Consider the following 12174-nt stretch of genomic DNA (forward strand, 5'->3'; position numbering starts at 1 on the left):
ACTACAAGCAAGTGGGCAAGTCTGGGAAATGCACATCCACAGTGCCTCCAATGTAAGGGAAGGAAGAAGGAAGGAAGGAAGGAAGGAAGGAAGGAAGGAAGGAAGGAAGGAAGGAAGGAAGGAAGAAAGATAGAGGCAGGGAGGAAAGATAGGAGGGTATTTTCTCTCTGTTTCTCCTTCTCTTGTTATCTAAAACACAATATGGGATAAGCAAGTTTCCTTAAAGAAGTGAAATGTCAGAATATAGGGAAACAAAGGCAACTTTTATTCTTATTGATCTCAGTCCCTGTCCTCCTTCAGTCCATCCTCCAAAGAACAAGAATGATCTAAAAACCTTGATCAAATCATCTCATTCCTTCCCCTATGTGAACCTATTTGATGGTTTCTCAGAGCACTGAGAATAAAATCCAAGCTCCTTATCCTACCCAAAAGGCCCACAGCCCTGCCTCTGTAGGACCACGAAGAGCTGAATTGGCCCAGGTTAAAAAAGGAAATTCTGGATGATATGTTGGACAATCAACATAGCTGAGCTTGGGCTGCCTTCTGGACTTTGAGATTCCAGTGTGTGCAGATTTTGCCCTCTCTCTTGTGGTCTCTCCCTTGAGTCTCCGCTTGTTATTTTCCTCCAGTCATTGAAATTTGTTTTCACTTCCTCACACACATATTACTCTCTTTTCTGACCTGGAGCCTTTTGAAGGAGCTTAAGAAATTTCACCCCAAAATATGACTCCTTGGTATAAACAGTATTTTGAATTAAAGGCTCTTAGAGATTAACAGGCATTGGAAGGGGTTTCCCTCTATCTGCATAAACCAGATGGACCCATCACAGGAACAATCGACTTCGCTTCCCCTCCGTGTTATCTATCTCACTATGTTGCAGGAAAGAAGATCAAAAATGCAACCAGACCTGGCCCAAATAATTTTAAACATAATACCTATCTCTCAGGTTAATTTACAAGTCAGTCTGTTTCCCCCATCCATTCATCCTCCCTAGCAACTATTTATTGCCCCTAAACAGAATTACCTATATTCCTTGTCTCCTCCTCCCCTTTTAAAGGAGGGCATAAAAATATCCGGATCCCGCTGGGCTACTGGGTAATCACTCTGTGATTCTCCCTGTGGACACAGTAAATAAACCTCTTTCTCTTATTCATCTACCTTAATTGTGAGTTCATCTTTCAGCGAACTTTTGGGGGAAAGGGGAAGTTTTCCCCTCACCCCTACATTTTCCATTTTCTGTCCTCCAGATCTGGAATGTTCTTCCTCCTGCCTTCAAAGGGACAGCTCCTTCTCATACTGAGTGTCAGCCTAGGATCTATTTCTAAACGAGCATTCCTCCCCACCATTTTCTCTTCCCCAATCCTTTGTTTCCTTCAGAGTACTTTTCAAAATTTAAGTGATTTTCTTTGCCTATTTACTTTTTTACATATGTCTTCTGACAACAGGGATAGTATACAATGAGCTAGTGTAGCACCTGGCACATTATATACTTTCAATAAGTATTTTTTGAGTAAATACATAATTTAGAAAGCCACTTAATGAAGACAGAGTCCTTCTGAATCAAGAGAAATAGCTACAATGATCAAGACAAAGGTGCTCAGGAATGCTTGAGAAAAAAGGTACATCGCTTTGGGATCAATGAGCAGAGAGGCCCAGGACTATCTCTGATGACTAAAAAAAGCAGTCATTTAGAAAAATAAACTTTGATCTTTGTGAACTGATTTCATTTCCCCTTAGGCCAAAGAAACAGGTATGATTTAACAGGATTATGATGGAAATCACATTAAGCTTTGTCACAGACATTTCATACTGACACTTTGCTCATGCTAATTTTACTCATGAAAGGTGATGGTCATAAAAATACTTACCAGATCATAAAGGATTACATGCTTAGATACTTCAGAAGATGGGTCTGTATACTCATCTGTGACCTGTGGTTTTAGGAAATGACTGCTCTGGGAACTAAAATGGACGCAGTTGGATCCTCTGTGCCTGTAAATGCCGATCATCTAGCATCTATAACTCAGACGCAATTGCATTGGTTTATGATGAGAGAATTGTCCAGAAAACCCATCAAAGTGTTCATTGTTAAAGAAAAAAAACTAATGGCAAGAGATAAGCAGTATTACTTATTTATTTATTTTGCCCAAAAGATGCCCAAAATATCCATTAAATATTATAAAAGGGGAATCCTGAGGTTTTGGTCATATTACATTGGCTCTCCTCAACTAAGGACATTTCCTAGTTGACAGTAGATAACCTGTGGTGAAGCTGGGACATTATTCTAGCTTGGGGCTTTGTGTTTAGAGGAGGACCAAAACCCCAAGTAAGGTTGGAGAAGAGAAGTGGGAACTATTTTTTAGTTATGAAAATACTATATATTTAGAAATTCAATGTCCTACTAACCCTCCAACTGTTGTTCTCCAAACCTCCCCAAAACATTGCTGCCATTCTACTTACTGAAGAAATGGTTCTCTGAGAGCCAACACAAGACAGCTGGCATGAGGCTTGCCAATCAACCCAAGATGTGTTACAAATGCATAAGAGTGGTTACAATAATTGCAGATAGTTCTTGGGAAAAATAATTTTGGAACATAGATCTTTCTCACAGGAAAAGATATATGATTTTCCCCTTAAGGGCGAACCTGGGAGTCCAACCAGAGTGCCCTTTGAGTGAGCGATCACCTGGCATGGGATGCAGAGAGTCCTTCCGAATAACAACAGGTAGTTATTTGACAAAGAGGGAAGAAGCAATGAGTGGGAAAAAATTCCAGAGCATCAAACAAGTGAAATTGGACTTGGGTCTCAATCCAAAGGATGATGGTGGGGTCAGACAAAAGAGATGAAGTCAAATGGTCACAAACTGGTCAGACACTGGGATTGTGTTTAGTAAGAGGAATAGAAGGAATAGGTGGAGAGTGATTAAGACCATTTCCACAAACAGAACCAGATGTAAGAGTCATAGAGAGTTTGTTTGACAGGGCTGGGTTTAGATGTTCCTAACATTCCCTGTGACCACCCTTAACTCCAATAATCCTAATATAACAATCCACAAAGCATGGTAAAAGAACGTTTCAACAAGAGAAACTCTTATTTCCTTCATAATAAAAGCAATGAAGCAATCAATTCAAAGTTCACAACCATGCTGATATTAGAGAATGTGATGCAGCATTATGTGAGATTAGCAAAACTTAGAAAACTAATTAAATAAGACTAAATTGATAGACTTCTACAAATAGTTAACTCAATTACTGTATAATTACAGGATTTGGTCAGGGTTCTCTAATGTACCAATGTAAATGAAGCTTTGCAAGCAGTTCTCTTTGAAAATTAATTGAGTGGCTTAAAGGAAGAAAAACAATTTGTCTTTTAAAAAAGAAAGCTACAAGAATGCACAAGTACCTGGCAAATCCAATAAAGATAAAAGAAAGGTCATATTAAATGGTCATCTGAACTATCAAAGTAATAAAAGGTAGCCAAGAGGAAAAATTTAAAAAATTAAAAGAGGAAAGCCTACCGAACCAGGAGTCAGAAGTCCCTGTTTCTTCTATTACTGCCTTCTCGGTCTACTAATTGCATAATTTTAGATAAAACCTTTAATTTTTTCGAGAATTTTTCTAGTAATTAGGTTTAGTTCTGTTGGTCTAATATATTTTTGAGTGCCTGCCTACTATATGCCATGAATTGTTTACAGCATTGGGAAAGCACAGATGAATAAAATGCAGGTGCATCCGTAAGAGTCTAATGGGTTTAAAAAATGCACTACATTGTGATGTATACAATGATGGAAATATATTCAAACCAAGAGTAGTCTGTTTTGTCATTCACACAATAGCTATTTTATGCCTGTTTTATGTAAGGCAATATACTATATTCTGGGATACAATGTTTGATAAGACATGTTTTCCTGTCCTCAAAGAATTTTAAACTGGTATTTGTGGCAGAAGCATAAAAAAGTAATCATCTTATAATGAATGCATGGTTATGTATATACCACATGCATGGTAAATAAAGTTATGTTATAAAATCCCATATACTGAATATTTATCACAAGAGAAAGTGTTTAATTCACTCTAAAAGAATTAGGGAAGTGTTAAGGAAATGAATATAAAAAATAGTCCTAGGTCAGTAACATCCCTGCAGCACTTGGTGAAACATGTTCTCAACGTGCTCAGGGTTCCATAGATAAAATCTCCTGAAAATAAGCTAATAATTAAAAGTTATAAAACACTTGAGAAAACAAACTAACATAAAAGAGAGTCACCAGAGATTTAACAAAGCAGAATTAGACTGATAATTTCAGATAACTGAGTAATCTGATAGACAAATTGTATTAGGTGACTTAGAATTGTTAAAGGAATAAAAGAATTCATCAAAAACTGATAGTCAAGAAAGAAACCACAAAGGAAGAACAATTGATAGTAAAAGAGAATCAAATAGAGCGTATAGAAATGAATAAAAATTTATAGAAATTAAAAATTCAATTGAGGGACTAAACAGAACATACATGAAAAAAGAATTCATCAATTAGATTAAAGATCCAAAGTATAGAAAGTTAAAGATATGGAAAATAGAAAGTAGAAGTTAAGAAATATAGAGAATAGATGAGAAAGTTGAGTAATGAAGATAAAATAACATTGCAGAAAAACAAAAAGAAAGTTTGCCAGCAACAGAAAAACACAAAAGCAAGTTCTACAGGATAAACTTCAGATGGAAGGAAAACAATCTTTGATGAAAGCGCAAAGATGTAGAAATTAATAAAGATCAGAGAAGGTGGTAACTGTAGGGGGATATTTAAACAATCATTGTATATAACAATAACAAGAAGATAAATGAAATGAAAGTGTTCAAAGACCCCTAAATTATTTGTAAGGATAATAAAGGTATTAACAGTAAATATGAACAGTAAAATTTGAGGATGCATATTATAATTTCTGGCTTACCTACTAAAATAATGTAAACAAAGCATTTAAGTCCCCAACTAGAGGAAGAAAAATTATTTAAAATATAAAATCATCCAAAAATGAGAGGAAAGGAGAGAAATAAATATAAAATTAGTGGAACAATTAGGGTAAAAAAATAGATGGCAGATTTAATCCAAATATATCAATTTACATTAATAATACATGGACTAAATTTTCTAGTTAATGGGCAACATTGTTGGATTAGATTTTTTTAACCCAACTATATGCTGTATTTTAAAGAGACAGCGAAAGGCTCAAAATTAAAATATGGAGGAGGATATAGTATGCAAATATTAATAAAAATAGTTATGTTAATAGACAAGATAGGCTTTAAGATAACAAGCATTACTAGAGTCAAAGGGATACTCTTCACAATAATAAAAGGTTCAGTTCATTAGCATGACATAAAATTTTAAAGCTTGCATGTAATTAATAACAGGGCCTCAAATATTTAAAACAAAAATCGATAAAATTCACCAGAATACACATTCTTCTTCAGTGCACATACAACATTTTCCCGGATAAACCATACATTGGTCTATAAAACAAGTTCCAATAAATTGAAATGTGATCACAAGAGTAAACAACCAATTCTCTACAGCACACTTGCCAGAAGATTTTGCATAACTGTAGGCAAATGTAAGTGTTCTGAGAATATTTAAGGTAGGCTAGGCTAAGCTATGATATTCGGTAGCTTAGGTGTATTAAATGCATTTCTGCTTATGACGCTAGGTTTATTGGGAGGTAACCCCATCATAAGTCATGGAGAATCTGTGTTTTTTATAAAGTTCTGATGTAAGTAATCTGAATTCTTAGCTTTACACTGAAGGTTCCTACTGCTTCTGCTTTGAAAAATTTGTTTGGGATTTTTGCAATGTCAAATAAAAAGAGACTGTTTCTAGCACAGGCAGACTAAAAGTTTTCAAAGGCATGGGTCAGAAATTAGTTTACTCATCATAGTAAATATATGTTGAGTACTTCTTCTGTAGTAAGCATTGTTTTAACTGCTGATAAAGCAGAAGAAAATATCCTGTTGCCAAGGAACTAACATTCTAATGCAGGGAACAAATAATAAACTAGAAAAATCAGTACAGGATACACTGGTATGTCAGCTACTGATAAGTTCTAAGGAGAAAGATAAAGCAGGAAAGACTGATCATATGTATTCAGGTCTCTCTCAGGGACTTCCCTATCTCCTAGACCCTATGACCAGAGAAATTTTCAAGAAAATGTTAGAATGTTTAATTTGCTATATGGACAAGAGACAGCCAGATTTAGCAAATAAAAGGACAAGGTGCCCAGTTTAATCTAAAAGTCAATATACAAGCACTTTCTTAGTGTACATACCCCAAATATGGGGGGAGGGGAATACTTACGCTAAACAATTATTCATTGTTTACCTGGCATTCAAATTTAAACTGAGCATCTGTGTTTTCCTGACCACTCCACCCTGAGGGTATTTCCAACCTCCCTTCTAAGGACTGGATCTGGTTCTCTGTTCTCCAGCTGCCCTACCATGAACTCCTCTGGTTATCAAAGTACTGTTTGAGGCCGCTCTCCACCAACTATGGAAGAAATACTGGCTCTGTCCCATTCTGTAGGTTGTCTATTCGCTCTAATGATAGCTTCCTACAGAATGGGAGAAATTATTTGCATGCTACACATCTGATAAAGGGCTGATAACAAGAATCTATATAGAACTTAAAAAAATTAACAAGAAAAAATCAAACAACCCCATTAAAAAGTGGGCAAAGGACAAGAACAGAAACTTTTCAAAAGAAGACAGAATAATGGCCAGCAAACATATAAAAAAAAGTGCTCACCATCTCTAATCATCAGGGGAATGAAAATCAAAACCATAATGAGATATCACCTAACTCCAGTGAGAATAGCTTTTATCAGAAAGTCCCAAAACAGCAAATGCTGGCGTGGATGCAGAGAGATAGGAACACTCTTACGCTGCTGGTGGGACTGCAAATTAGTACAACCTCTGTGGAATGTAATATGGAGATACCTCAAAGAGCTAAAAGTAGAACTACCATTTGATCCAGCAATCCTATTACCGGGCATCTACCCAAAGGAAAAAAAAGACATTTTACAATAAAGACATCTGCATTCGAATGTTTATGACAGCACAGTTCACAATTGCAAAGATATGGAAACAACCCAAATGCCCATCTATACATGAGTGGATTAATAAAATGTGGCATATGTACACCATGGAATACTACTGAACTACGAAAAACAATGGTGAACTAGCACCTCTTATCTTTGTTAGAGCTTGAGCCAGCCCATCCTTCGAAGTGAAGTATCACAAGAATGGAAAAACAAGCACCACATGTACTCGCCATCAAATTGGTACTAACTGATCAACACTTAGGTGGTCACATAGAAGCAATATTCATCAGGTGCCGGGTGGGAGGGGGTAGTGGGAATGGGTAAACTCACAACTGATGGGTGCGGAGCGCACTGTATGGGGAAAGGTCATGCTTGTAGCTCTGGCTTAGGCGAGGCAATGGCATTATATGTAACCAAAGTGTTTGTATCCGTATAATATTCTGAAATTTAAAAAAAAATTAAAATTAAAAAAAAAAAATAAGAAATGCTGGCCTTGAATATGGTTAGGTCTTCAGCACTTTCCTGGTTGTTAATTCTGGTTGTAGCATTGTAGGAAGTACATTGGCCAAAAAAAATCTAGGGACTTATTTTGGCCTTGAATATGGTTAGGTCTTCAGCACTTTGTAGCATTGTAGGAAGTACATTGGCCAAAAAAAATCTAGGGACTTATATTAATAAATACACAGCAAATTCTTTCATTTATAAGTAAACCAGGTTGGCAGAAACATTAGTGAACAGAGGAAATGGTGGAAAGTCTGTGGAAGGAGGGCAAAGAGAACAGATTTTTTAAATCCTAGAAGACTACAAAAACTAAATTCAGGAGCCAGGATAATGGTGTGGAAGTTGTGGTGGCAGTAACGTGTAGCACTAATGAAAAGGGCAGGCAGTCTGACTCAGTCTGGGGTTGAGCAAGCCTTGGCATGTCCCCCACCCCCTCATCTCTTCCCTGAGTGTCACAGCCACGTGTCCACCTGCCTACTCAACAGTTCACCAAAAGGGCAGCCTTGCTGAAATAACAGGAAAATATCTAATCTCGCAATTTCCTAATAACAGTTAAAGATCAATCCTATGAGTTCTGCCATTAACAGGCACCCGTGGGAGTTCTGTTTTGCACAGCTTCTGTAAATGAGCTACAGCCTCAACCATATCTTGAGGGCAGAGTCACATCTCCTGTGATAATCCCATAATCCTGTCTCTAGGAAAGGCGGGGAAACCAACTCTTGGACTTTGACATCCTGGCGCAGCTTTTGTTATCACTGACAGCCATCACTATTTTTTTTCCATCTTCGTCCCCCTTAAAATTAGCAAGCCACTTGGCCTCAATGCTGGCACCCCCTACTCTTTCTTTGGGATGCCATGCCATCTCCCTGTTCTCCCTCTCTTTCCTCTCTCTCACTCTCTTATACTCTCTCCTCTAAGAAGATTAAACAAACTTTTTTACATTTGTATATCCTAATCTTTTCGTGAGAAATCTTTCTCCGCCCGTGTAGTGAGTACCTACTAGGCTTTCCACTCTAATATTCACATGGATGTTTCATCTGAGATGAGCATCCTCTCAGTCTCTGGAAAATTTAACTCCTTATTCCTATCTTCAAATCGCACTTCCTACCTCCATTGCCTTAGCATGGGCAGGTCCCCTCTCCCTGGGCTTACTGTAATATCTAACTAGTCTCCCTGCCCTGTCTTATCCAACTTCAATGTGTTCCCTACATCTCTACCAAACACACTTTCTAAAAAGCAAATCTTTTAAGATCCTTCCCATCTTAAAATCCATCAGATCTCTTCAATACCATTTTTCATTTGGTTATTTGTTTTCATGTTACTGAGTTGTTGAAGTTCCTTATATATTTTGGAAATTTACCCCTTATCAGAGATTCAGTTTGCAAATCTTTTCTCCTAGCCCACAGGTTGCCTTTTCACTCTATCGATTGTTTCCTTTGCCACAAAGAAGCTTTTTAGTTTGATGTATTCCTACTTGTCTATTTCTGCTTTTGTTGCCCTTGCTTTTGGGGTGACATTCATGAAATCATTGCCAGGACCAATGTCATGACTTTTCCTCTTTGTTTTCTTCCAGGAGTTTTATAGCTTCATGTTTTAATTTAAGTCTTTAATCCATTTAAGTTTAGGTCTTTTATCTATTTTGAGTTGATTTTTGTGTATGGTATAAGATAAGGGTCCAATTTTATTCTTCTACATGTGGATATACAGCTACCACAGAATAAAATCCAACTCCTTGGCAAATAATGCCCTTTACAGTGTAATTATGGGGGTAGGGAGTAGGGAGTGGTACAATAACCTTCTCGGAGCTTTGGATGTCCGAGGCCTTGCCTCTGGCCAGGCATGCCCGTGAGGATTGCTATGGGGCACAGGGCTTCCTGAACCCTGCCCTCAGGGATCTGATGCTTACAAGCTGAAGCCCAGGCTTAACCACCTGCCTCATCACTGCCCTGTCCTCCCACCTTTCCTTGGCTCAAACCCTTGGTCACCTGTGCTATCCCTAAGCGATCTGTAAATGGCAGTGCAGGGAGTGGAGGTGATACTGAGGCTGCCCCTGTGCAGCCAGAGAAGGGGAAGGCTTGCTCTGCATCTCTGCCTGGGCACCACATTCCTCCCCTCCCAAACCCTAATCCCTGGCAACACTAACTTGGTTTTGACCTCTATGATGACATTATTTCACGAATGCCACATAAACGGGACAACATAGTATTTAACCTGAGTTTGCCTTTTCACTCACCATACTTCCCTGCAAGCCACATTCTTGTGTCCAGTTCTTGTTCTTGTGTGTTCAGTTGACTTTTGATGGTGTGTCTTGCCTCTTCCTGTTTCAGATTTGTCAGTAGGTGCAATTAGTATCTCATTGGTGACGATGGCTTCTTTCCAGTCTTTTTCTGTTTATTCAATAAACACTGAGTTCGCTACTATGTGCCTGGAGAGCATTGAGGATAAGGAAATGAATTAGATGTCTCTCAGACTCTGACGACATTAAAGTCTGGTGGAAGAATCTCATGCCCGCAGACTGGTTTACATACAAAAGAGAAAAGAACGGTACTTCCAAATTTTGTGAGAAGGATCAGAATATGTGTGTGAGAGGGTCAGGACCTTCATCTGGGTGAGGGCTGGGGAAGGTAACCAGTGAACTGTCTTAAAGCATTGTTTATATAACTCTTTATAAAAACTTGAGAAAACCGTAATGCCCACATTAAAGTTGGAGCAGGGGGAGAACTGAACCAACACTGAGTAGACTGCACTGGAAATAAATCAGAGGCCCCACTTTTCCAAAGCAGTGACAGCTCCTTCAGGCTAGAGATACCCTGCTCCTTGGCTGGGGGAGAACTGGCATTCTCTTTCTGTCCTGTGGGGACTAAGAATGCCTGGCCAGAGGCAGAGCTAAATTCCTTTCTGTTTGTGGTGACAGGAGGTGAGTATTCTAGTACTCTCTCCAGACCCAGATGTTCTGAGCTAGGGATCCAGAGACTGGGTGAAAAGGGACAAGTAACTAGGAGAGAAAGATGAAGGGAACTGGTGCGCTCACAGCAACACAGTCACTCACAGAGACATGACGGGGAGATCCCACTTAGCCTAGAGCAGGTGAAGAGGCTTTGCGGGCCCTGCCTTGTCCTCACAAGGGGTTGTGGCAATAAATTTTCCTCCATTCTAAGCAATGAAAGAACATTTTGTAATCCTGGCTTATTCTGTCCCTTCTCATCCACTCCTTGCCACAGGTCACCAAGCATCTATAAAATAGAATTTGATTTTCAGTTGGAAGGACTGGGCCATTGGGTCTCCCACTCTGCTCTCTGGCCTCTGAGTTCCTCTTCTCTTCCTTCCAGTGGGGGTTACTGACCTGGTAGAGACCAGCTGTTCTGGTCTGTTTACCTTAGCGCTATGGCAGTCCACCCTCCCACGCTGATATGGAGAGCATCCATTGACATGGTGGTGCTTTGTGATCATAACACCCAGGAATAGCAAGGCTTTCTCAGTGCCAAAGAGAAAAGAAATTTTGGGTGAAAATAATGTATATGGAAATGTTAGATAATGCAAAGGGGAAAGACAATGGGATATTTACCATGAAGCTAATGAAGCTTATGTTCTGGGCCCCTAACTTGCATGGGCCCCTTCTAAAACCCCGGAAGAAAACTTAGCAATGTGTTCATGTGATCATTATATGTTTTTGTAAAATTGGCAAAAGGCAATGCAGTCCTGTCATTTACCCTGAAGAGAGGCAGACCAGAAATATTAATATTTGATATTTAACACTAATGGGCTACCAGTAACAATCTTAAGTATTTTAAATGTTAAGAGTTGTGTTTTACAACTTCAGTCTGACACCGGTGTAAGTTTGAGCAAGTCACTTATTCTCTCACAGTTCACTATGTTCATTTATAAATGAGGTTAATAATTGCTAATATTTATTGAGTGCTTTAATGTACTCTGTTCTGAGCCCTTTATGTGGATTCTTTCACTTGATTCACAAACTATCCTATGAAGTAGGAATTTTTATTGTCTCCAACATACTCAGAAGGAAATAGCTAAAGAGAGTTTAAGCGATTTTACTTAAAGCCACACAATTAGTTAGTGGTAGAGCTGGCAATCAAATCCAGATGTAGGAGTCTGAATCCCAGGCTCAATCTCTGAACCTACCAGCAGCATTGATAGATGCTGTTTTCAACACAGTTGTTAATTCAACTCAAACCAATTTAGCATTAGCATCTCTTGAGTGTCAGCTCTGTGCAAGGACCCCCTTGTGAAAATCAAGAGATGTATAATTCACAGCAAAGTGCTTTGGAGAAATCTTAGTATTTTTAAAGTAAAAGTATAACCAGGTAAGCACTAAAGTAAATCAGGTATTTCTAGTTTATCAAATCTATAAGGGATGAAGAGAAAATTTTAATAGGTGACTTAAACATTCTTCTATGTGTGTGTGTGTGTGTGTGTGTGTGTGTGCATAATTAAAGTTCCCCCACAACTGTGATAGGAGGTAGTTTTAAGAATTATTAGAGTTAAGACAATCTGGAAATCCAATCCCGACTTAAGTCATCATGATATGACTACAAGACTGCTCATGCCCAGAGCACAGTGTGCATGCCTTCAT

This window comes from Lemur catta, chromosome 7 (assembly GCF_020740605.2).
Source record: "Lemur catta isolate mLemCat1 chromosome 7, mLemCat1.pri, whole genome shotgun sequence".
In the NCBI taxonomy this organism is placed as follows: Eukaryota; Metazoa; Chordata; class Mammalia; order Primates; family Lemuridae; genus Lemur; species Lemur catta.